The sequence below is a fragment of the Eulemur rufifrons genome, chromosome 6 (genome assembly GCF_041146395.1).
Source record: "Eulemur rufifrons isolate Redbay chromosome 6, OSU_ERuf_1, whole genome shotgun sequence".
In the NCBI taxonomy this organism is placed as follows: domain Eukaryota; kingdom Metazoa; phylum Chordata; class Mammalia; order Primates; family Lemuridae; genus Eulemur; species Eulemur rufifrons.
In genome coordinates this window covers 68,959,143-68,985,023 of record NC_090988.1, presented here as the reverse complement: position 1 = coordinate 68,985,023, position 25,881 = coordinate 68,959,143, and the positions used below count along the sequence as shown (strand labels likewise).

The following is a 25,881-nucleotide window of genomic DNA, read 5'->3' as shown; positions in this document are numbered from 1 at the left end:
CCCTTTACATCAAAAAATGTTCTACGTAAAATTTTTAAATCCTCCCACTCAGCTAGATAAGGAGACAAATCATTTGCTGGCATTTGAAGGAAGATACCTTTAAAAATAAAAGGCATTCCTGTTCTTTATGTCTGATTTCTTGAAGCCGTATCACCCTCAAAATACATCTTTCTTCTCTCTTGAACTTATTTGTTTAAAATCCCCAGGAGAAAACTTTTGCTTTAATTGGTCAAACAATTTCTCTGTCTTGTACCATATATGGCTATAAGAAAGTACAAAATTGGCCGTAGAAAACCTTTTCCCTTTTTTCAAGAGTGTATGAAATTTCACAGAGAGATTACACACACTTTACAGGGGGTAGATCCCATTCTTTCGGGAGGTTCTTGTTCACGACCAACAGCTTTTTGGCAGAGTCACATGGTTGTACACTACTGTAAATACATTCTTCTAAGATAGAGTTAGTTAAGGAATTCTGCAGGCCCCTCCTCTAGGATACTAGCCCAATCTTTCTGCTTTCTCCTGGGGCAAAAAAATGAGCACCCCCAAATAGGAGTCGCCAAACCAGTGTTAGACAGGCAGTTAGAGAGACAAGAAGTTCCATTGTCAGGTACGTTTGGAAAACGAAGAGCTAACTAGTAGCCAAATAGTTTTCTTGTCTACAGGACTTCTCAGAGCCTTTACTAATAGGATTACTTGCACTGGGAATATCCAAGAGGATAACGGAATGGTGTGATTCCTAAATATATTTTTGCCACAGAAGTGATTTTCTAGGATAGCTTAAGGAAAGAGCCTATCACAGGATGCATTTTGGAAAACACTGTCCTAATGAAGGTGGCAGAAAATGGGTACACAATCCAAACCAGAAAAGACAGAGGCCCACCAGTTACTAACCATGAGAGCTAGGAAAGGGAGAAGAAGATACACTCTCATTTCCCCTGTGAAGTTATAATGAAGTAAAGTGTGGAATTCTTTCATGCATTTTAAGCATTAAACACCCTTAATGTGTATCTGCTCCTTTTATTTCAAAAGGATTAATATAAGTCTCTGCACAAAAGCCAAAAATCTCCACGAAAATAGGAAGTAGGAGTTATTTCACGCAGCAGTATGCCTAAAAGGATTTCTGTCAACAGTTAGGCTCACTGTGACTCACCAAAGGGATGTGGCTGCCTTGAAAGCCCATGGGGTCTTGGGCTGTATTAATACATTCAGAAGAAGGAAGAGGAAGATCGCGCCTTGCTGCACACAGCTCGTACCACTGCTATTACAGAATGGTGAAATCTTAGAATTCAGACCTAGAAAGGCTTCTTAGAGATCAGCTACTTTCATTCCCTTCCCAAACGAGGAAACAGAGCCTTAGGCAGGTAATGACTTCTCCAAGGTCTTGCATTCAGTAAATGGCACAGCTGTTATGGAACCTGGGACTCTGGAGTTTGTTAAGAAATGTGGCTTCCATGGCCCTACCCCAAACCTACCAGATCAGAATCTCTGGGGATGGACCTTCAAGAAGCAGGAGTTTTAACTAGCTCCTCAGGTGACCATCATGCATGCTGAAGTTCAAAATAAACACCACACTGAGAAACTGTAGTTTGCCCAGGATAAGGACTAGAATGAGAATGACCCTAAACCACTGTTAATGAGGAGTGGCCGGATGACAGACATTCAGCTCAGAGAAGAGATGACTTAGGAGAAGGCAAAGGTGAAAGAACTCTTATTAACGAGGTGGCTTCCCTTTTCCTTTGATTTTTCTGCCAATGATACTAGGCAAAAAAAAAAAAAAAAGTTACAGCAACACCTGTCAGAGGGGCCCATGACTCAGGACTGCTCTGAACAAGAGAATGTGGACAGTGAGAGACCAAGGACCCCATTACAGCATGGCGGGGTGGGGGTGGGAATCCTGGGGTTCCATGGAGCCATCTCAGGGACAGCTGAGGGGGGCGAGGTTGAAGAGTATTTATAGCAACTGTGTAAAAGGGGAGTTGAGCCAACCTATTTTTATGTGTTCTCTGCTCCACTTCCAGCAGAGCAGCTCTCTTTACACGTAAGATTTGACAAAAAATTTCCATGGCAAAAAAGAACATATATATATATATTGATAGCGATATTAGTAACATTACACATGAATAATAACAGCCAACATTCACAGAGCACACACTTTGTGCCAGACACAGTGGTAATCACCTCTATCGTATTGACTTTTTTCATTTGCACTATAAATCCAACGAAGTAGGTGATAATGATCCCATCTTACCAATATGACACCAAGGCACAGGGGTGTAGTAAGTCACCCAAGATCAAACAGATGAGAGCTACGGGACTTTACCTCAAAGTCCACACACTTAAGTAGCACTTCGTCTCCCCGGCCTTGAGAAGGGACAAAAAATTGGACTCTCAAAGTATGTGCTCGTCTCTTGGTACAAGATACAGTATTTCCATCGAGTCGTCTATCAACAGCTTTTAGAAACTTTACTGCAAAGTTTGTTGACCTTTAACTCCTTCCCTGAGGAAAAAGAATTTTTCCCTCCAGGAGGTTCTTTTTAAAAAATGGGAATGTCAAACAGTTTAGCAATAATTCAAGTATGGTTTTTGTTCTTCAAAATTTAGGATGCTGGCAAAATGTAATCTTTCTGCTGTTATTTTTTCTGTCAATCAAAATCAGAAGCCAACCAAAGAACTAGCTTATTGCATTTCTCTGGGGGAATCAAGGCAGAAACTGAGAGCTGAATTGGACTATTATTCATTATCTATGATTGTATTATGCCAAATGTGCAGGAACAGAAGAAAAAAAGGAGTCATTTATCCTGATTCTGCCAAGTATGCAGACACTTGATATCAGATAGATCAAACAATTTCAGGGCTTCACGTATGTTACTGATCCACACAGAGACCTACCAGGCTTCTGGGCCGTTTCACCTGACAGTTTGTCTTCTTAATGGAAAAACAGAATTCTTCTTCTGAAAAAATGAAATACAAAGCGGTAGAAAACGCCCCGAGAGACTGCTCACCGGCTTTACTCACCTAAATCAGGAAGCAATTTCCTCCAGGTGTCTGTTTTGTTTTATACAACAGGCCTGGCTGTGACAAGTTGGTGGTAGATTAAGTTTTTGCAAATGAAGTCCTCATTTAGAGGAATCCTAAAGCTGTGGGGCCAAGACAGCTTTTAAAAATCAGATAATCATAATGAGATGGAAAGAATGCCAATATAATCATCTCATTCTGTTCCGTGTTATTCAGACCACCCTTAGATTTATGCAATCATAGAACTTTGTGAATGGGTCCAAGTCCAACTTAAAAGCCTGGTAATCTTGAGTCTAGCTAAGCTCCAGTTTATTCATAAGTAAAAATAAAACTAACACCAATAACTACCATTTACTGAGTGCCAACCACGTGCTAGGCACTGTACTAAGTGATTTAAATAATTTCATTTAACGAATTCATTTATGTTTTCATTAATTCACACAAGTATCTTATGAAGTGGATTTACTGCAGCTCAGAGATGTTAGCAACTTGCCCAAGGTCATGGCTAATAAGTGGTAGAGTTAGAATTTGAACACTGAAGTCCATGCTCTTCTTAATCAACGGACTCCATTCAATGGAGATGGTGACCAAAGCTTTCTTCCTTCCCCATGAGGAGCAAAGGGGCAATGATGGAAAGCATGCTACAAACTACAAGAAGCTCTGAGATCAATTTTCATTCCCCCCTGCTAATAATGAGCTTTCTTTTTTTTTTTTTTTTTTTTTTGAGACAGAGTCTCACTCTGTTGCCCAGGCTAGAGTGAGTGCCGTGGCGTCAGCCTAGCTCACAGCAACCTCAAACTCCTGAGCTCAAGCGATCCTCCTGTCTCAGCCTCCCGAGTAGCTGGGACTACAGGCATGTGCCACCATGCCCGGCTAATTTTTTCTATATATATTTTTAGCTGTCCATATAATTTCTTTCTATTTTTAGTAGAGGTGGGGTCTCGCTCTTGCTCAGGCTGGTCTCGAACTCCTGAGCTCAAACGATCCGCCCACCTCGGCCTCCCAGAGTGCTAGGATTACAGGCGTGAGCCACCGCGCCCGGCCAATAATGAGCTTTCTTAAAGCAAGGTATTTGCTGTACCAAATTTTGGTGGCATTATTGACTTTCATGAGCAAAATGAGACCAGAGGGCACCCCAAAAGCCCTCTGTGACCCAACTCTATAGGGTTTGGCCGATTTTATGGAGAGAGAACTGCCCTTTCAGTGCCATGCTGCATTCAAAAGTAGCCAGGTTTCTCCTCCCACGGCTCTGCTCAAGCTGACCACAGACGGCTGGCAAGATCCCCCCTTGTAGCTGCTGAGCCAGGCCCTGTGCATGGCAGGCTTTGGCCCCTGTGCCCCGTCCACCTCGCCAGGCTTGCTGGAGGCAGCCCCGTAACACACAGCTCTCACTGTCTGCAGTGATGACTCAGTCACTCCTGGCAACATCTGCTCTGTTTCTGTAAGACTCAAAGAGCTCTTCACATGAATCATGGTGAACAAGGACTCAAGAAGCTTCTCACCCACACGCAGGGCTACAAGATATAATGTGGAAACCAGGCTTGCTCACGGACCAGCTTGGAGGTTTTAATTCAAACTTACACATGCCTAAGCTTATTAAATACTGTTCCAGAGGATCTCTGTCATCTTGAATAATGAACTCTGGATGTACGGTAACCAGGGATATGACTGGGCTCAAAGTTATTTGGCCATGTTTTTCCTTGGAATCCTGAAACCACCACAGGATTTAGGGTTTGTTCCTCCATCCACCCTATCCCATCCCATTCTTCCAACCTTTTTTTTTTTTGACACTTCTGTTCCAGGTTACCTGGGTGCCAGGGATACAGCAATGCATATATGGTCTATTCCTTCAAGGGGTCCCAAGTCTTGTAAATGAGACTTCATAGCCAAAGTGTGAAGCTGTTGTGGTAAGGGTATGTTTATGGAACTGTGGATCACAAAGGGGTTACCTAACTCAGTCTGAGAGCAAGTAAGAATCAGGGAAGTCACTCAAGCCATCTTTTTTACTGTCCCTGAATCAAACTTCGAGAATTAAATTCTTTACAAAGTAGTAAAAGGAAATAAAATGTCCGGGCACCCACGCCTAGCGATTAAAATCAAACTCAGAAGGACAAAACATATAGATTCTGCACTTGATCAGGGTAAAATCTGGTCAGCCAAGTACATTCATGATACTAATCACAACCAGGAATTCCAGGGGCATATCCATTCCACCCAAGCATAACGAAAAATGGGACATATAACTCAATCAGAATGTTGTTCTTCCCTGCTCACTCAGCACGCATACACTTTTTTTATTCAGTTGCACGTACTGAATTTATTTCCACAATGAGGAATCCTTACAAGTTACCTCCCAGTCCAGGCTGGAAAAAAACAAGCATGTAGACTTGACTCTTTCATGCGTTCCCAAATTTGGCTGCCAAGCCAGAAGCCAAATCGATGATTTTAAATAATATCAAAATGACTATTCACCCAACCACTCCCAGCTGTCAATCCAGATACCACTAGTTTGAGGCAAATGGCTGAACTTTCCATATCAAGACTCATATTTTGTACTAACAATTTAAATGAGCAATGAGACCCAAATGCAATTTTATCCTCTCAATTTGGGACTTAAAAGAGGAAACAAAGGCAGGAAAAGACAACTGGCATTAGCCCCACACCAACACAGACTGGGCTTGATGGTCCAGGTTCTCTTCCTGAAGAGGGCATGATCGGGCCTATTTTACGGAACAGTAGTAAATTCAGGCTCAGGGAGGCTGAGTCCTTGGCCTGATATCAAAAAGCTGGAGAATGCAGAGGTGGGATTCAAACCCAGGTCTGCCTAACGTGGAGGCTACAGCTTGTTGGCTCAGCTTCATGCTCCTTTGTAAAAATTAATAGACCCGTGGGACCAAAGCTATGGAAAGAGGGAGATGTGAAATGAGAAGGATATTTCTGGGAAGCCACTGTTTGTTAAGGTAAGGAGAGTAACAGCATTTTGGTTAGGGGGGAGAGTTGTCTCTGGTAGGAGAATTCCTTGACAAGCCACTGGGATGAGAAGCTGAGGCCCTAGGGGCATGGCACTGTCTTGCAGAAGAGAAGGAAAGAATTGCTAGGGGACACGTGGTGTGAAATATTTCTCTCCCTAAGATAATCCCAACCCTTCCAACAAAATGGTGTCACAAAAGTTACTAAAAAGTATGCGATGCTTGTTTTGAGTGGATATCTCTTGAAAACCAGCAAGAACGTAGGCTTCTGTGTGCAGGCTGTTGGGGCGGAACAGAGACAACCTTCACACAGCAAAGCTGGGAGAAGCAGCCCATGGAAGCTTACAGAAATCCTGAGGCGGGTTCCAGACTGTTCAGTCACATCTCCAGAGGGGAGGTAGGTCCTTGCACGTCTCCAGACTGGTTAGGGCTGATCCAGGACACCTGAGCTCTTAGTTATACCAGCACACCTGCTTCCCGCTGAGGGACGGCTATGGCATTTCTTCCTCCTGGCCCTAGCTGTTCTTGTTTACCTCTGACAGCGCCCTTACTTACTTCCACAGCCCGTTTCTCCTGTGAGGGTCATGTCTGGCTCATCCTCTTCTCATCTCCCCATTCTCTGCTTCTCAGAGATCTTCACCCTTTATACTCACTACTGGCCTGGTAGAGACTTAGCGCTCCTCCAGGACAGAGGCCTGTAAATCAGGGCCTGAAGGCCAAATCTGGCCCACCACCTACTTTTGTAAATAAAGTTTGACTGAAACACAACCACGCTCATTCATTTACAGATTGTCTCTAGCTGCTTTCTCAGTACAATGCAAGAACTGAATAGTTGTAACAGAGACCCCATGGCCATCACACCTCAAAATAGTTACTATCTGACCATGTAAGAGAAAAGTTCGGCAACGCTTGCTCTAGAAATATTAATTCCTTGAGGCCTGGGGCTCTGTCTCATTCATCCTTTTATCTCCAGTATGTGATACGGAATAAATGTTGCTTAAGTGGGTGAATGCATGCATGAGTGTTAGATAGACATCATTAGATCAATTTAACACAGTGGTTACTGTGAAGATACTAATTAGAAATGCTTTAAACAACTGAAAAGAGGAGTTTCAGTTAATTGTATTTTCTACTTAAGCCAGTTAACAGCAACAGCAAAAACTTTTATGTTTTAATGTACATTGATTTCGTTTCTTCCTCTAAAGCATGTTATTCTATTTCTCCTCCTTAGTAAAACTTGGGTCTATTGATGTGTGATGCTTCAGGCTACATTGCTAAACATTAGTGTTTGTCACCAAAGATCACAGAAACAGCTTTGGAAGTTATGTGGAAATAGGATAATCTGTCTTCTAGATAAATGCTAGAAGTTATTGTTTTTTGGTACATACACTAAAAATATTACCTCATTTCCCTTTCATTAGCTCTTTTCAACTTTAATCATTAATAGCTTAATAATTTATTAAACACATATTGTATAAAAGACATTACATTAAACGCTTTATTTGCATTGCCTAATTACTCCTCACAATAGCCCTATAAAGTAGATACTGCTACACCCCCATTTTACAGATGATAAAATTGAGGCTTGGAGAGATTAAGTAGCTTGATCAATGTCAGATGACAGGTACATGTCTGTCTGGCTCCAGAGGCTGAGCTGTAAATAATTACTCTAAAGCTCATTCATTTATTTAACCAACAAATATTAAATATTTATAAGTATTAAATATTTGACAAATACTACACTATAAAGTCTCTGTATGCCAAGTAACAGCAATGGAGAGAGAAAAGAAAGGGGATCAGTCCCTCACCTCAAGAAGTTCACCTGCCTATGCAGGATAGATAAGACCACCAGGGAGTCTGACGAAGATGACAGAGAATAAGAACAGGTGCTGGGGGAACTCAGAGAAGGGACTTCAGACTCAGTCTCCAGAGGTCAGGGAAGCATTTCTGGAGGAAACAGAAATCTAACCCGAAACATAAAAGATCGTTAGAAGTTTGGTGGGAAGAAGAATGAGGAGAGTGGAAAGCATTTTGCATGGGAAAGCCACGCTGACGGTGGCTGGATAGGACAGAGACATGGCCCTTGCGTGAAACTGCAAACTATTGAGTATGGCAAAAGCGAGAAGGGAGGGGAACAGCAAGCAATGAGGCCAGCTCACGGGCTCTGGTGGGCCATGGTGATGAGTCTCCAAATGGTCAAAGGGAGAGGAGAAATGGCGACCAAGTGTTCCATGTCATGGAGGTTCACTTGACTACAATGTCCCCCTTCTCAATGAAAGTCATCTTCCCCTTTATGAAAATCAGAAAACTTTTGACAGGGGGTTCCTCCCGATGTCCCCACTGAAAACTAGGCCCCTCGTGGACTCTGTGACCAATTTACTTTCTTGAAACCACAGTGGCTGCATAAAGTCAGCACTCCATAAACGTGCACCAATGAATGTACTGGATTAGTGCAACAAAGCTGTGCACTAGCTTTGAGTTAAAATGAATTGTTAACCAGAGGTGGGCAGCTACCAAGATTTAGAGATGGAGGCACATAAGAAAATAGCCGGTACCAGAGCTTCTCTTAGGAGCTTCCTTGGTTTAGGAAATGCCTTGGATAGGCCAAGTATGGAAGATGAAGCTCTGAGGGTGTGTATGGTCTGGAAGGAGACATGACAACAGAAATAAACTGCTCTGCATAGGAAGTAAGGGGAGGAGGGAGAGAAGGGGAGAGTCCTAACAATATAGTAGGAGGCTGGACTATCAACAACGAAAGGTGGCCACAGAGAAGTTCCAAGGGACAAGGGAGCTGAAGAACTTTTTAGAACAGGAACAACCAAAATTCAGTTTTAAGCTGTTGGTATTGCAATAGTGTAACCTCTCCATGGCCCAAACTTTCAGCAATCGTCTGCAATACTCAAAGCCTTGTGTCACTCTTTTGAGAAGAGAATGAGTTTTGGGGCAGTTCCAAGGGTAAGAGAGGGTTGTTGCACAGAGGATGAACATACAGGATCTACGAGCTCAAATATTTTAGCAGAACAGAGACTAGAAACAGATAGCGACCAACAGTAATGCAACCAACCCTCATTCCAACAAAACAAAATAAGCAAAAGAAAACACTTCTAGAGGCTGAGGCAGGAGGATTGCTGAGCCCAGGAGTTCAAGGCTGCAGTGAGCTAGTATTACACTACTGCACTCCAGCCAGGGTGACAGGGTGAGATTCCATCTCTAAAATTAAAAAAATAATAATAATGATAAAATAAATAAAATGGAAAACACTTCCAGAAAGATTACGGAGGATGCTGGGTCTTCTTCCACATGTGAGTTGGAGGATCAACTTCACTTGAATCTCAAAGGATCAATTTCACTTGAATCTCAAAGGATTCACCAGTGGCAGGCTGGTGAATCTAACAATCGACTCTCTGGAGGAAAATAAAAAGTCTGGTTCACAGTGTTTGCTGATTTCTGTGGTGTAAACACTCCATCATGGAAGATTTCAAGCCGCCAACATGACATCAACAGGCTTGCAAAAACTCCCGAAAATTTAAAAATAGGCTCTCAGGAGCTGTTATGAGCTGGCTCCAGCCTGTCACTGGCTCAGGGAGTCCACAGCTGGTGTCTAGGTTAAAGGAAGTTTCCATGGAATAAATCTTTGCTTATGCTTTGCCAAGGAAAGGTTTTATCCAGAGTTACGGTAGCTTTTGGAGACAATGCAATCCCTATAGGAGGGTAAGGAAGGCACAGGGATAAGAAACGCATAGAGGTGGCCACCGTCTAGCAGGTAACTATCACGTAACCAAAGTACATAGAACTGCAAGGAAGTGCTGAGGTCAGCAAGTGTGATGGAGGAATCTGAGGCCCAGAGAGCATGGTTACTGCTCAAGGTCACTCTTCAAATTAGTAGCAGACCTGGAACAAGAGCTGAGGCTGCCTGCCTCCCTTTCCCCTGTGCCTCAAAGTCTTATCCTCCCAAGAAAAGGCATGGCATGAACTTGGCTTGCAGCTGGGCAGGGGTGCACTCTCAGGCAGCCCTGGCTTAGCTGTCACACTTTACTGGCTTAGAAGTTGTAGAATTTCGGCCTCTCTCTGTATGAAGGGGGAGAGCTCTGCCCGGGATTGGTGTGAGCTTAAGAAAGTCCTTCAGAGACCCAGCTGACAGGAAGAAAAGACCCAATTGGGGTGGGCAGCAAAGAAGAAAAAAGCAGACAGACTTCCAAAAGGAGAACATCCAAGGATGTGGGGGAAGCAGCGGGCCGATGGGATATTCCGGACTGGGAAGGGATCCCCCACTCGCATGGTAATCAGCAGGAAAGAGGAGGGGCAGAAGAAGGAGGTCCTTTTATGTTCTTCATAAAGCTCCAAACACAAAAATACAAAATGTACCGAGCAACGCCTCCCTTTCATTGAAAATAAGATCAAATTAGGCATCCTAAGTACTTTTCCAAATGATTTCTGGTCTGGTTATGTTACAAAAACAGGGCAGAGTGATTCAAACCTGCTGTCAATACAGAGTCAAGGAAAGAAAAATGCCAGCTATTCTGCAGCTGTCCGGCCGGAACCCGGGAGGAGCTGCTTTCCTGACAACTCTGATGCACAGAAACAAGCCAAACTGCCAGAGTAGGAGTTAAACCAAATAAACCTGAGGATATCAGTTAAGGAGGAGAGTCTTAAAATAGCAGCCAGGAATGCACGGGTTCCCTTGGACAACTCAGATTACATGCCCCTGTGCCTGCCTTGAGTAAAACTGTGCACTAAAAGTCTCTGTTTGATCTAGTTTCTCTCTGAGTTGCCAATAAATTTTCAGCTGATGGAATTAAGTCTGTAAGCAAATGTACCACGTGAGCAAAATGTATAAAGTGATGATCCTTGGAGAGCTTGGCTGCGTCGGTATAGAGAGAAATAGGGCACACACTGGGTCCCTAGGAAATTTATACCAGGGTTAGAATAAACATGCCCACAAGGACATGTTCCCAAGGGTGAGGGTTTCCAGTTAAAGTAATGGACGGTCTTCACGACACTGGGCATTTGAAATGAACCCAGAAGGACGCACTCATTCATTTAACCAAATGTCTATTCTGTGCCGGGTTATGCAGACACAAAGATCAGCAGTGACCAGTCTCTTGGGGGTAGATAAGGGGAGTCAGATATTCTAAAATATTATATTTAAATAAATTTTTTCCTGTTGCATTTAACATTTTAGTAACCAGCAGCACAGACATTAAAGTCCCAATGTGTTTAAGTGGAATGTAAACATTTGCTCAAAGCTGTGGGTGTCTGAAAGCAGAGAGACTTTTTTAAGAGATACAGAAACACGAAAGGATCACTTTTCTGCACTTATTCTGTAAGTGAAGAGGCAAAATGTCCTAGAGTCCAGACGTAAGTTCCATTTCCATTTTTTCTATTTCAAAAACATTGGCCCGAGCTCATCTTGCTTTTGTCAGTTCACTAATCTGTCTTTAACGGGATAAAGTTGAAGAACTACTACCAAACATAGACAACTTGCTTAGAAATTAGAATGTAAGCACCAAAAGATTTGGCCAGGATCTAACCTGGTAGAAATTCAATGATGAAATCCCTGCCATCCATCACCGTTGCCAACGAGCACTGCTGGAGCAGCTGCAGAAATGACCCCTTGTGCCCACAAAGGGAGAGAGCTGCCTTATGCTAAGCGACACTGAAACTTCTCCCCGTTTTGCTGTGTGCCTACCAAGTCAGCAAGCCCCGTGGGCAGAACTTTGCGCGCCTCTCCACCCTGGCTGCAGCTCTGCCTCCTGCTATGAAATTGATTCTGTCCTGACTGCTGGTGTGGGCACTCTAGGTCACCCACTGTCCACAGTCAATTTGGAATCGACCAAGGGTTTTCAGAGTGAGGCGACAGGGCAAAACACTAACGAGATTCACAAAAGCCTGGGTCCTAATCCCATTTCCGCCACCGTCCTCTAAATTATTTCAATAAAGATTTACTAAACACAGGCATGCTCCCTGTCCTAGCAGAACTCGGAGTCTATAGCTGATTTGGTGGGTAGAGTTGGGAAGCTCATGTTGCCCACTTCAGTCAGACGCCTACACGCACACACACACCTGACTTTCGTTTCCTTGATCCTGCCATGCGCCCTAGTCCTCCGCCTGGTCTGTGGACGTGCTGTGCCCTCCGTGTAGAACACGCTTTCCTTCGTCTACATGGTTCACTCACCTTTCCGCCTAGAGACCTCACTTCTTCCAGGATGCCTTCTTGACTCCTCCAAGACTGGACTGGGTGCTCCTTCCAGACATAAGTATCCCATAGGCACTTAGCACAGGGTTTTACAGACATGTCTATTTCCCTCCCTAGACCGGAAGATCCAGGGAGCCGCGCCCGTGCCCTGCTCGGGGTTGCGGGTCCTGTCTCCCTGTTCCAAGCACAGTGTCTGGCCTGCGCTGCGATTTCGGGCACTGTACACCCAACAGAGTTGACCACAGCTCACAAATATTTGCTGAGCCCCATCCTTGCCCTCAAGGAAATCAAGACAAAAAAAATGTGTTGGCAAAACGCTGAAACTGTGAAAACCAATGAGATGGGGGTTAAATATTACCTTACCTACAAGCATGCGGCAGGAGAAGTGATAGTCATCAGTCACAAAAATGAATTCAAATCACCAAGCTCTTTTTACGTGTGGTGTTTGGTTTTTTTTTACTAACATGTTGATATATGAGAAAATAAACTCCCAGAGCCCCTCTGGGTTAGAGTGACTCTGTAGAGTTCCAGGAAGTCTGTACTCATCCTTTAAACCCCAATTCTATTTGAACTCCACCCCCCGCCTCTCAGCCCCCAAGCTAACACTTTCTCATCTGAATTTCCATGGCTCTGACTGCCTGGATCACTCATCTGACATTTGCTGGTTTTGTTCATAGCTGCATCTCTAGCAATTTGTACAGCATCTGACACAAAAGAGGGGCTCAATGATTAGCGAATTAAGTCCAAACTCACTTGTATGATAGCACGATGGTTAAAAGCAAAGTACCAGCTTTGGAATGATACAGATCCTAGTTCAAATCTCAACTCTGGTCCTTGCCAGCTTCATCATGTATTCAAACCACTCTGAGCCTCAGTTCCTTTATCTGTAAAATGGAGATGATACTACTGATACCTCCCAGTAGTGAGGTGAGGGATTAAATCAGGCTATGCGTGCAAAGTACCTAAAAGACCTCCAGGCACATGAGAATAACTCAATAACCCAATGGGGCAGGTACCATTACCATGATCTTTGTTGTTGCTGTCACAAAAGTCCTTTCTGTTCACAGCCCAAGGCCTCGATGACATTAACAGTGGGCCCTAGAGTTATTTATAAAGCAGGCATTTATCACATCTGTTGTGGACATACACAGAAGGCTTTAGGATAGTGGTGGGGAGAAAGAGGAAGATGAGGATGGTAACTACTACTTCCTCTAATGTCACTAATTTGCAACCCTTTGGCAGGCCTTTGTTTTCAAAAAGACCATCTGAGAAGCAGGAGAAGAGAAAGACAAGCTCAAGTCCTTTCCTGAAGAAATGTGCTTCCCAGAAAGATTCCACCAGACCCCTTGATCACAAACCATGAAAAACCACGAGATGTTTTACAGCCAGGAATCTCTTCCTACCCCCAACTCCTGCCTCCCCGCCTGCCAAAATCTTTGCTCGCTGAGGGTACGAAAAGCTGTTTCTGTGCTTTAGATCAACTGACAACTCAAAGTTACAATCTGTTTTTATCTGAATCAAAGGCAAAAAGATAAATGTCTTAGTCTTTACTTAAAATTCCTAGGCCAGCACCAAGGCTCTCCCGGAGGTTCCGGAGGGAATAGAAAGAGCAGGGTTGTTGGTTACCTGCCTCCTGCTCTGTTTACTGCCTGGGGCGCTCCTGGGATGGGGCGGCTTCTGGAACCGGGATCCCACAAAGAGGATTACATTCCAATATCCCCTCTGAACTGGATTAAAGTTAAATAGACACAAGGAAAGGACCAGGACCAGAAATTCTCTTCTCTATTGTCCTTGAGGCAGTTTCTACTCTTTTTATTAAGGGGAAACTGAGGCCCAAGGAGGGGAGCCACTTAACCACTAACCCTTTTGGGTAGGAAAAGAACTGGGTCAGCACATCTACTTGACTATGGCATGAACAGGAAGCCATTTTTTAAACCACTTTATTGAGATATAATTCACATACCATAAAATTCATGCATTTAAAGCATGTGATTCGATGGCTTTCAGTAGACTAACGAAGTTGTATAACCATCACCACAATCTAATTTGAAAACATTTTCATCAGACCAAAAAGAAGCTCTGTAGCACCAGCAGTCACTCCCCATCTCCCCACCTCCCAGCCCTGGCAACCACTAATCTACTTTCCGTCTCTACAGATTTGCCTACTCTGGACGTTTCCTATAAATGGAACCACACAATATTTGGTCTTTTGTGACCAGAACACCATTTTTTAATGGCAGGCTTTCTCGCTGCTCATTGAATGATTATCCAGAGCTGCGTCGTCAAATGCTGTAGCCACTAGCTCCATGCGGCTATTTACATTAATTAAAGTTTATACATTAAAATTTTGGTTCCTCATTCACACTACCACATTTTGAGTGCTGAATAGCCACGCGTAGCTAGTGGCTACCATGTTAGACAGCACAGAGTATAGACTATCTCCATCACTGCAGACAGCACTGTTGGGCAGTGCTGCACAGGACACGGAGGCATTTACTCTCGGATTAAATACAGAAATCTGAAATGCCTGCTCCTCCTGGTGTTAGAGAGGTACCCAAGGCAGATGCAGAGTGAGGAGGAGGAGGAGGTCAAGGGAGAAGGAGGGAGGGAGGGACGGGGGCTGCGAAGAGCCAGGGCCCTCCTCCCACCCCACCTTGGTGATACTCCCAGTGCCTGGAGCTCCCCCCACACCTACCCCAGACCTCAAAAGCTCTCTGTTGAGTTAAGCTCATCCAAAAGGCAGATACGCCAAAGCCTTTGGAAAGACTTCAAGGAACCCGGCCTCTACCTTAGCCGTTTGATGATTTCTGAAGCGTTTCATGCCAGAAGGTGATCTGAGGGGCTCCTTAACGAGACTGAACAGTTCTGATCAGTTTCTGGCCAGCAGTGGCCATTTCGGATGCCAAGACATGAGCACTAATGCTGACCAACACCCCAAGGCCAGAGGCCTGGCACCTTGGCATCCTCAGCCAGAAGGGAACACGGAAAGCTCCCCGCCCCCTTCCTTGGGCTGTTTGTTAATTCAGCTACAATGTCTTTCCTCTCATCTGTCCAAAGACTCTGTAGTCACCAGTTCCCAGGAATGGGGCAGCAGGTTGTTTTGAATTGTGGGTCTGAATGTGTTAAGATGATCACAAGAACCCAGTCTTGTGATCATAAATGATAAAAAACCAAAAGGATGATAAAAAACCAAAAGGATAGCACTCTGGCAGGCTGAGGCGGGCGGATCGTTTGAGCTCCAGAGTTCGAGACCAGCCTGAGCAAGAGCGAGACCCCGTCTCTACTAAAAAATAGAAAGAAATTAGCTGGACAACTAAAAATATATAGAAAAAATTAGCCAGGCATGGTGGTGCATGCCTGTAATCCCAGCTACTTGGGAGGCTGAGGCAGGAGGATCACTTGAGCCCAGGAGTTTGAGGTTGCTGTGAGGTAGGCTGATGCCAGGAAACTCTAGCCCAGCCAACGAGCGAGACTCTGTCTCAAAAAAAAAAAAAAAAAAAGGAAAAATAAAACCACATTCAGAAAAAGATCCTCTGACCCTTTACCTATCAGAGTCCTTTGCTCCAAAGCACTGGGGAGAAAAATCACAAATTCTGACTTTTTTTAAAAGTTGTTTTAGAAGAGTATAATTAAATTAGCTAATTTCCTTTTGTTTGAAACTGCCAAAAGAGATATCTTTTCTTCTGCTTTAGCCAATTTATAAAGAACAAAATGACAACCTAGCAAATGTTTCTCTCAATGTTTCCTAGCCCCAATCAATACTTTTGGGAGGATTTCAAGAATCAATACATCAATAGGTGACATTTCTAGGATGCCAGGAGCAAAAGATAACCGGGTGGATATTTGCTAAGCTATGACTAGCATGCATTTGCTAGAATCTGTCCTTTTAGCAGAGGTCACTGTGTGTTTCTCGGTCCCTTGGTTTTCAAAAACATCTTTCACTGTGGTTTCTCCAAGAGAGAAAGGGCTGAGCAAAGAGGAGGTTACGCGGGTGCTTCCGACTTTTGATCTGAGGCAAGAGACCAGGAGTGGGGAACTGGCTCTTTGGGGTTCTCAGTTCAGCAGCTATGGTGACTTTGTCCTTTGTAGTCATTTCTGACTTTTGTACATCCACAAATTACAAACAATAAACACACAATTTAGGGTGTTTCTCATGTGTTTCATCTCATGTAATCTACATAATAACACTATCCTCATTTCCATTTTAGAGCAGAGGAATTTGAAGTTCAGAGATGTTAAATGATTCATGAAAGTCACACAGCCATCAGGTGGAATTGCTGGGAACAGACCCCATGTGTCCTGAACCCAAGCATTCAGGCATTCAGACCGTCTTCACTGCATGACAACTTCTGCCAGTGATGTGGGCAGGAAGGCAGAGCAGCGTGGGTGGACAAAGGCCAAGGATCCCCAAGGCCGCAGAACTGGCTTCTGTGCAGCCAGGCGCGTTCTGCAGGGGGCGCTTTCTCAGACAGTTCCCACCTTCTTACCTAGGCCAAAGGGGCCTCCTCAAGTAAGTGGTACCATGTTCCCTCACTGACCTGCCTGCGTGTGCTACTCAGAGACACCTTCTACAGGAACAGGGTGATAGCCAAGGACGATCCGGCCCCTCTCCGCACTGCGAGCTCTCAGAGTGCCATACCCCCATACTCATAGGAAACTCTGAGTCTGTCTCAGTTTACCTTTTATGAGCTCAGAGTATTCTCGTTTTCGTGTGACTTCGCTGAAGACGGACTACTACCTTGACAAATGAAATCAATCCGTCAATACATAATTATTGGGTCTGACTCACTCACTGTGGCAGACTGATTTGAGAAACAGCCCCAGTCTGTAGCCCTCTCTGTATCCCACATGCTTTCCAATGTGACTTTGCAGCTCCTCCCTCAATAGGTGGGATCTGTGTCCTGATTTTATGAATTCGGGCAGGCCACACAACTAGCCTGGGCCAACAGAACGAAGAAGAGAACCGATGTCCCCTGTCAGAGCTTAGGCCTCCAGGAGCCTTGCACACTACAACCCTCTGTCCTGGAACTCATCTACCACCATAAGAGCAGCCTAGACTAGCCTGCTGGAAGGTGAAAGACCTCATGGAGAAATCTGGGTTGTCTCGGCTGAGGCTATTACAGATCCGCCAGCGTGGTCGATGTACCAGATGCCCTCGGACGCATGAGCGAGCCCAGCCCAACCCCTGAGCCTGGTGCACCTTGGCGGAAACATCCTGTCAACCTGTAGGCTTGGGAGAAAGAATACACGGCTATTACTTGAAACTATTGGTTTTTTAGGTGCTGGGGAGATGGGGTGAGTTAGTCACAACCTGTTTCACCAAACTTACCAAGGGTGGAGGGTCCAGAAAAAGGTTAGTTCCCACAAGTTTCATTATTAAGTGTTTCCTAGGCAGTATTGGGTTTGAAGGAGCTCTGGGGGGAAGTAAATGCTACTTCTATTAGCAGGTTTGAGACTGAAATGGCTCAGAACGTGGCTAAAAGAGCAAAAGCTTGGAGTCAGGTGACCCGGGTTAAAATTCTTGCCCTAGCACCTATATCCTATGTGGAAAAGTCTCTCTTCCTCAGGTGCTCACTGATTTTGACTCAGCCAGGGGAATTTAACACAAGGCAAAGTAATTCTGGCCCCCAGAAAGGTTTATTACTGAAGGCCAGGGCCTCATTCACACATGAACATCAGGAGAGAATGAGAGCCTGCGGCACACAATCATTAAAAATAGGGCCCAGTTTCTTCCCTATAAGGCCTAAATAACTCGCTCTTTTGTGGGCTCTGTCCCTGGTTTTCCTTAATGAATACTGCCCCCTGCAGCTTGAATCAGAAATAGATTTTTAACAATAATTGTGCATGGGGCTGGGTGCAGTGGCTCATGTCTGTAATGCCAGCACTTTGGGAAGCTGAGGTAGGAAGATCACTTGAGGCCAGGAGTACAAGACCAGCCTGAGCAACATAGTGAGACACCCCCCCATCTCTACAAAAAAGTTTAAAAATTAGCTGGGCATGGTGGCACGTGCCTGTAGTCCTAGCTACTCAGAAGGCTGAGGCAGGAGGATCACTTGAGCCCAAGAGTTCTAGGCTGCAGTGAGCTGTGATCAGACCACTGCACTCCAGCCTCAGTGACAGAGTGAAACTGTCTCTGAAAAAAAAAAATTCTGCATGGATAACTTCCTGAAGACATTCATATCTGGCTCTAGAAGAGGGCAAGGAAATGAATCCAAGTGTTAAATGGTTGAAACCACCCGTGTTTAACTTCTCATTAAGTAGCCAGGATTTCTGCACAGCAGGAATCCTCGCCTGTGGCCTCTCTGATGGTCTCGGAGCATGAACCTGGCATGTTCAAGCCAATTTCTCTGAAGTTAAGGGAGAAATCCTTCCAAGCATGTGAATGTAGTAAAAGAAGTCATCACAAATGGCACACAGGCCGTATCTGCACAAGATGTGACTTTTTTTCAGCATATAAATGAATCCTAGGCTATAAGTAGCATCATTAATAATAAAGTGCACTTTGGGAATAAACGAATTCCTTTAAAGGAATCAATCCAAAGACAAGGCTTTGGGAAGACTCATAAACTGTGGGGACATGTGTAACATCACTGAGGCAAAGGAGGCCTTTCTACAAGCCGGAAAAATCACACCAATTCTACCCTTGCCTGAAATAATCAAATCCTAGATTTGCAAGGAATCTTAGAGAAAATCTATTCCAACCTACCACTAATGTAAGAAACCTCACCTATAGCAATCCTGGCAAGTGATGCTATAGCCTCTGCTTGAATACCTCTGGGGTCAGAGAACTCACTACTCCCAAAACAGCCTGTTCAACCATGAGAAGATAAATGTGAAAAGTGCTTTTAGATATATAGATATGTAGATACAGATGGAGCCAAAGCTTGCCTCCCTGTAATTTTTCAGTTCCATATTCCGTGGCCAGAGAGAGAAGAAAAAGGGTGGTCTAAGATATAGATCTTCATTTTTACAAGGGAACTGGTTTCTCTCCATAAAACTGTTTTCTAATCATCCTTTGTTGCTAATCACTGCAGGGGAGAATGGGTACTCTGAGCAAAGTGAGCCTTGCAAACTTTATCTGTGGGTCTCACCCTGATGAGGTTCTACCGAAGGGAATTAAGTTCAATCATAGTACCTCATTATTTTCATAAGAGCAGTTATCATAAAATATAATGATACTATTTGTATTTTGTTTACTATCTGTCTCTTCTACCAGAATGTAAATTCCATAAAGGCAGGAATTGTTATCTGTTTTTTCAGTTGAATATTTGGTGACTGGCATGATGCGTGACACACAGAAGGCACTCAGTAAATGACCTCCGACATGAATACATGAAGGACTGAGATGCAAGTACATGAACGTGTAATGAAGAAGGAAGGGAGTCATTCACTCCATACTGCACAGTCTAGTTTAGACTTATTTGCCTCTTAAAAATGGAACCAAATCTAGCATAACTTGGTGTGGTGTTTTTTTTTTTTTTTTTCCCAGCAAAAATCAACTAGTGCCCTCAAAGATCCTTTTCCTTAGGGCTAAACCTGATCCTCGCATCCACCCTCGGGCTGCCCGCCCAAGCAACCTTGTGAACACCGATTTTAGCTCAGGTCTGCTGTCAGTTCCTGACCACTCAAGAGAAACTTTTTCCACCAGGCCACAGGAACCTGATCACACCCACGTTGCGGGTTTTCTTCAGTTCACATACATTCTCCAAAATTGAGGAAACAAATGTGGAGAGGCCCTGTCTGGAGGAAAACAGTTAGACAGTCTGCAAGTCATTATCCTCCCCAAGTGCCCTGAGAATGCCAGGCTAGAAACCCAGGATCCACTAGGAGATGTGACACACAACCTGGGCAGTAGGGGGCAGCAGAGACTGACTGTGCTAGGCTGTCCTGCAGCCAAACGACTTTTTTTTCCCCCTTAAGCTTTGCTTTTCCCAAGGTAATTATAGGTCATTGATTTCCCACTCCACATTTCAGGAAAATGCTGTGATCCTCCCATTCTGAAAAGGGCGAATTTCCAGAATTCTCCCATTCTAAAAAGAGCATCAGGTGTTGAGAGGCCTTAATATACCTTTGCTTTTATGAAGGAATTAGGCCAGGCCATTGATTTCCAGCAGCAGTTTATGTCTGTTTACTGGGCACAAAGTTTAGGGAGCCTTGCCAATCACAAGAATTGGCACGGCTGCTGCTAAGGAACCAGGCAAAACCTCCTAGGACACTAAGAATGTGAACAGTGTCCCCAGGGTCTTGGCCCAAACCACTCTTGCAGCACGAGACCTGCAGGCAGCCCAGGTATCATTCTCACCACAAAACAGATATATTGGGACCAAGATCTTGGAGATGAATATTCCCCACGTGACCCCCTGGTCTGACATCCTCATCAGGAGAAGATGGTTCCCTGGCACAGGGGCTCTGTGTTGGTCTCCTGGTGAAAGGCACACACTGGCAGAATCCTGAAGGCATTTATCTGTTAGGTTCATTGAAGCCTGAGGATGCTGTGTCCTCAGCACAGAGAGGCAGCCAAGTATGCGCTTCCAGGAAACTCCTCATTAAGTTGCTGCAGCGACGTCAGCTGCGAGCTTTGCCGTTCAGGAGCTCTCCCCTCGTTCTGACCGGCACTCGTGCTTGCCATTGCACTGTGAGTACGGGCCACATGTGCTCACAGAACAGCGAACTTCATACCCCAAGATGTATTCATCTTCTCATGCTGATGAACGCTGTCAAATACCAAACTTGGAGAAAAAAAGTATTTAAGAGGAACAGTTAAAAGAATGACTAAACTATGTGCTGACTACAGATGACACCTGGATAAAAATGACCGTGAGAGCACCCAGAAACATAAATACTTTCCCCTCGCAATGATCCTTGAAATTAAATTGAATTCATGTATACGTGACGCGTTCCATATAACAGATGGAAGCAAGAGAGACGCTGAGATTTATCACCTGAACATCGGATGAACATCACACAGTCATTTTCTATTCCCGAGACAAGACTAATCAAAGAGATAGTCCATCTTCCTAAATGATGTATTTTCTTTCCCTTTCTCTCTACTCATTCTCTGTGTTACAAAAAGCCAGCTTTATTGTATTTTAGAGAAAGGACATATAGCAGAACCATAGCTCACACATTGGTTTTGAAACACATCCATATTTAGAGAAAAGCAAACATGGTAATATCCATTTTATTCTTCTCTGCTTTAGTGTTAAACATCATTCATTTCACACATTAGCAGGATCTTTGCGTCTCTTCCTCTGAAGTCTCTTCTGAATTACGCAGTAGATCAAGAAAATGACTCCCAAAGGGGGCTGGAGAGACTACACCAGATACGATTTCTTTCACCTTGATGTTTGACTTTGGTTTAATGTTTGAGGTTAAGGCCAAAAGCTAGGATGGAGTACGGGAGGTAGAGTACATCATTCCGGTGCCCCTTTAGGTAGCTCTAGTAATGCTCTGCCTCCCTCTGGCCAGGACGGCATTCTTATATGCCTAAAGCACCACGAAACTCTGCAAGCACCAAATCGAGAGACAGCCAAAAGATGATTCTCCCTGTAGGGCAAAGGTGAGCCGACCTCCCCCTCAGAGCACCTGCTTGCCTTGTATTCCCTCTGCTACCTCATCTAGACCCCAAAGGGACACTCCCTTCTTTATATCTCCAGCCTAATCAGGAGATCAAAATCCTTTCCCTTATCTTCTATTAGCTCTGCCAAAACAAGATAGCAATGAGAATTGAAAAATAAAGAAAGAAGAACTTCACTCAAGATTAATGAGGCAATAGCACAAAACCAAAAGAAGATAAGACGGCCCATGAAAGTAGGTAAGCCTACCCAGCTTAAACTGCTGGCTCTGAGGATAAATTGAAATATGTATATGACAAAATGCATATGCACAACTAAGTGGCTCCCCATTTAGTGAGCTCCTGCTATATGCCAAGCATTAATCTGCGTGCCTTGTTACCCAGATTACTTCTTGTCTCCATTCCCCATAATGATATACTATAGAGTAGTTGCTGAAAATTGAAGGACAATTAGAAAGCAGCGCTGTCTTTCCAAGGGAACTAAGAAATCCTGCCAGGGCAAGGGTTCTCAAGCTTCAGTGCCATAAGAATCACATGGGCATAATAGGCAGACTTCTGGGCTCTAATTCAGAAATCTGAATTAGAAGGATTAGGTTTATAAAGCCTGGAGATTAGTCTGTTTATCAATTACCTCAAGGGATGATGATATAGATGGTCCCTGAATCACACCTTGAGAAACAACAGTCTAGAGTTTTGAATTTACGAAGGTCTCACCAGATCATGGGACTGGAATCGTGTGCTTCAGAGTTAACAGAGAGCTCCCCATGTTGAACCTGTTCTCTCTTTCATCACACCTGGACGATCTGCATATACTACGTCAGAATGGAAAAATGTTACTACTCAGGCACTATTTTGGAGAGAGCTGCCATGTGTTTGGGGACTTTTCATCTATTCAATCAGATATCATCAATTTGTTTAGAACAAAAGGAAACTGGTGTGAAATGCAAACTATAAAAATGAAACCTGTCTTCACTGCAGGAGCCATAGCCACCACCGCTCATGAAAGGCACCACTGACAGGTACCAACTGACCTCACAGTATTTCAAAAGGGCAGAACTTAGGAACTGTCTCATGCCATGCAAATGACACCTATAATGTCAATAAACTCCAGCCATCAGGAAATGACAATAAGTCATACCCATCACAGAAATGAATACAACAAATAGAGTGGTGCTAAGGACAGAAAATTTAAATCGGGTTATGCAAAAAATTAGAAAGAATGCTTCATATCTAACATTCTCCCATCATTAGGGCTAGAGCAGTCTGTTGCCACTTCGCAGATATAAAATAAATAAACTGAATCTTCAAGAGGCAAGCTGACTTGTTCTTAGAAAAGAATTAAGAAAACCTTTTCCTCTACTGCACGAGAATTTGACCCTGGAGTAGCCTTCTAACCATTCCCCTAGAAACCTGATAAAGACAGTATCTACTGTGTTACTAAGCAACGTTGCTCATGGTAAAAATGACGCTTGATTGTTAGACCACATCTGGACTGGGAAAAACCATGAATGAAGTAGAAATACTTCTTGGAGACACCATCACTTTGAGCTTCTCTGACTGCTATGACTAATGACTGGGCCTGCTCCTTGTGAGAACTCCATGAGAAAACGAGTATAAAAATATAGTGAACCCAGCAGATATACTCTCAGATTAGCACCCAGACCAGAAGAGTGGGGTGAATCCTTCCTTCCCAGCCTTCCTTTCCTTTTCTCTAGGCAAACACCGGGGAATGGAAATCAATGCAAACGATATTACTTCTCAGAAGTCCTCCCCGCGCCTTCCTAGCTAAGCTCATCTTTCTCCTTCCAACTTTGAGCATGTCTGTGATAGAATATGTAAGCAGCACCCCTGCCCTGAGACTGAGAGCCCCTGGCAAGCACAGTCTGTGTCTGTCTCCATCCTCCCTGTCACTGCAGCCAGCTCAGAGCTGGGTACATTGCAGGTGCTCCATAAATGGTGATGACATGAACAAACAAAGAAACAACATGAAACAGGGCACCCCAACCATATTCTTTTCTGCATGACTTGGACCAGTGAATTAATTCCTTATAGTCTAAACTGTAATTTTATGTCAGAGTTCTGGTTAATGGCAGGACATGGGCAACTTTTGGGGGGTTCCATCTCCGAATCACAAAGCCAGATACATAGTTTGCTTCATCAGCCGCAAAGTGACGTGTTTATAGATTCTAAATCAATGGCCCCAGCATTACTCAGACATGACATAGTGCTGAAGCCTGTAAAACTCTGTCTCGAGCCATGTCTGGCTCTTCTCTTCCCCGTATGACAGGCAGGAGTGAACAAAGAGGAAGGGAGTGACATGGAGAAGGAAGAGCAGAGGAGGAGACCCACCAGAAAGCACAGGTGGCACTCACCTTAGATGAGGCCCGACAGCCAGTGCAGTCTGAAGAATTCATTCACATCTCACGGTGGCTTAGTGATGGAAGCCCTCAGACGCACTCACAAGGGGAAACTGAGGCTGAGGACATTAAGTATCTTGAGAGTAGACAGCTTGATCTCAAACCTAAGTGCTTTCTGAACTATGTCAAAGCCACTGGTTGTCACAGCAAAGTCTCAGCAAACAAGACCAGTTTTTATCTAATGGTCTTGTTTTTTTTAGCTTCTTAAAATAATTTGCCTCATTTCAAAAAAACGAAAGCATTTTTTGCCCAAGAGAGTGATAAAAGTGGTATTAAGTGTGTAGGGAAACTAGTTCTCTCATATGTTGTTGATGGGAATATAAATAGGTACAACCTTTTAGGAACAAAATTTGGAAACATTGATACAACTGTAAAATGTACATACCCTTTTATGCAACAATCCCACCAAAATAGTTACATACATGTAAAAAACCCATACAAGGCTATTAATCTCAGTACTATTTATAATATCAAAAAATTAGAAGCAACCTAAATGAAACTGATTAAAGCTATTAAGGTAAATCCATATAATGGAGTACAGTGCAACTATTATGAAGAGAGAGAGACTTATACATAGAGATAAAAAACAAAAAGCCTGTCTATGATTTGGTGATTTTATTTATAGAATTTTCAAAGTAATACCTTTTTGTTTTATTTTGAGACAGAGTCTCACTCTGTCGCTTGGGCTAGAGTGCTGTGGTGTCATCATAGCTCAAACTCCTGGGCTCAAGTGATCCTCCTGCCTCGGCCTCCCAAGTAGTTGGACCTACAGGTGTGTGCCACCACATCCAGCTAATTTTTCTATTTTTCGTAGGAAAATTTTACCAAAATGTGATAGCATATGTGTGAAAAAAATACAGAATAATATAAACAAAGTGGCAAACAGTGGCTATTTCTAGGAAATAGGATTACATAGCGTTCTTTGTCTTTTAATAAATTTCTGTTTGAATATTTTTTTATGATTTTTACAATGAAAAATAATAAAGATATACTTTCTATAAAATGAAGAAATTCATATGATTCAGAAGAAAGCATCTTCCATATGCACAGAAGTCAATCTAGGAACACTGGACATTTCAAATTCATATGATGGATCAAATACTTTAAAAATGTACTAGATTCTTGGAGGCATTGACCCGTTTAGAGGATGTGAGAGCATGGAGGAAGATAAAACAGAAAATGTCACAGATCTTTAAAGAGACAGCTACTTCCTCTCACCTGAAGATGTGTGATTCTGGCCTGGAGCTCAAGGGCCACTTACAGTTACCAGAGGAAGTGAGGAGCCTCCGTGTGTCCCAGACATCTCTGGACACTGACTGTTCGTACCCAGACCTGCTCACACATCCCCCAGGTGCGGCAAGGCTGTGCCTCACTGTGGCTTGCACGAGTTAGAGGATGAAACCAAAGGCAGACCCAACCATATAGTGACGATGGTACAATAAACTAACAGGTTTTCCTGAAGGTTCTGCAGATTCCGCAGATTCCACCAAACCTCGCAGGCAAAACTGAGATCAGTCTTTGGGAAAACCAATAGGTTATGTTGCTTACAGGAACATTTTTGGTTTCTACATATCAGCTGTGTACTTGGCCGTCACCTTATGGAACGATCTAATGCGTTTTGTGCAAGTCTCTAGGCCTTTTCTAGCTAAGAAGTATTACCTATCACTGTCCTTCAGCATCACATCTCACTGGATTGTTCCATACAACTAG

General features: G+C 43.8%; 1 protein-coding gene across 3 annotated transcripts in view; it reads right to left on the bottom strand.

Annotated features, from left to right (window-relative positions):
- The window catches only part of NAV2 (neuron navigator 2), a 691,715-nt gene that overhangs the window by 169,381 nt on the left and 496,453 nt on the right, over nucleotides 1-25,881 (bottom strand). The window lies entirely within an intron of this gene.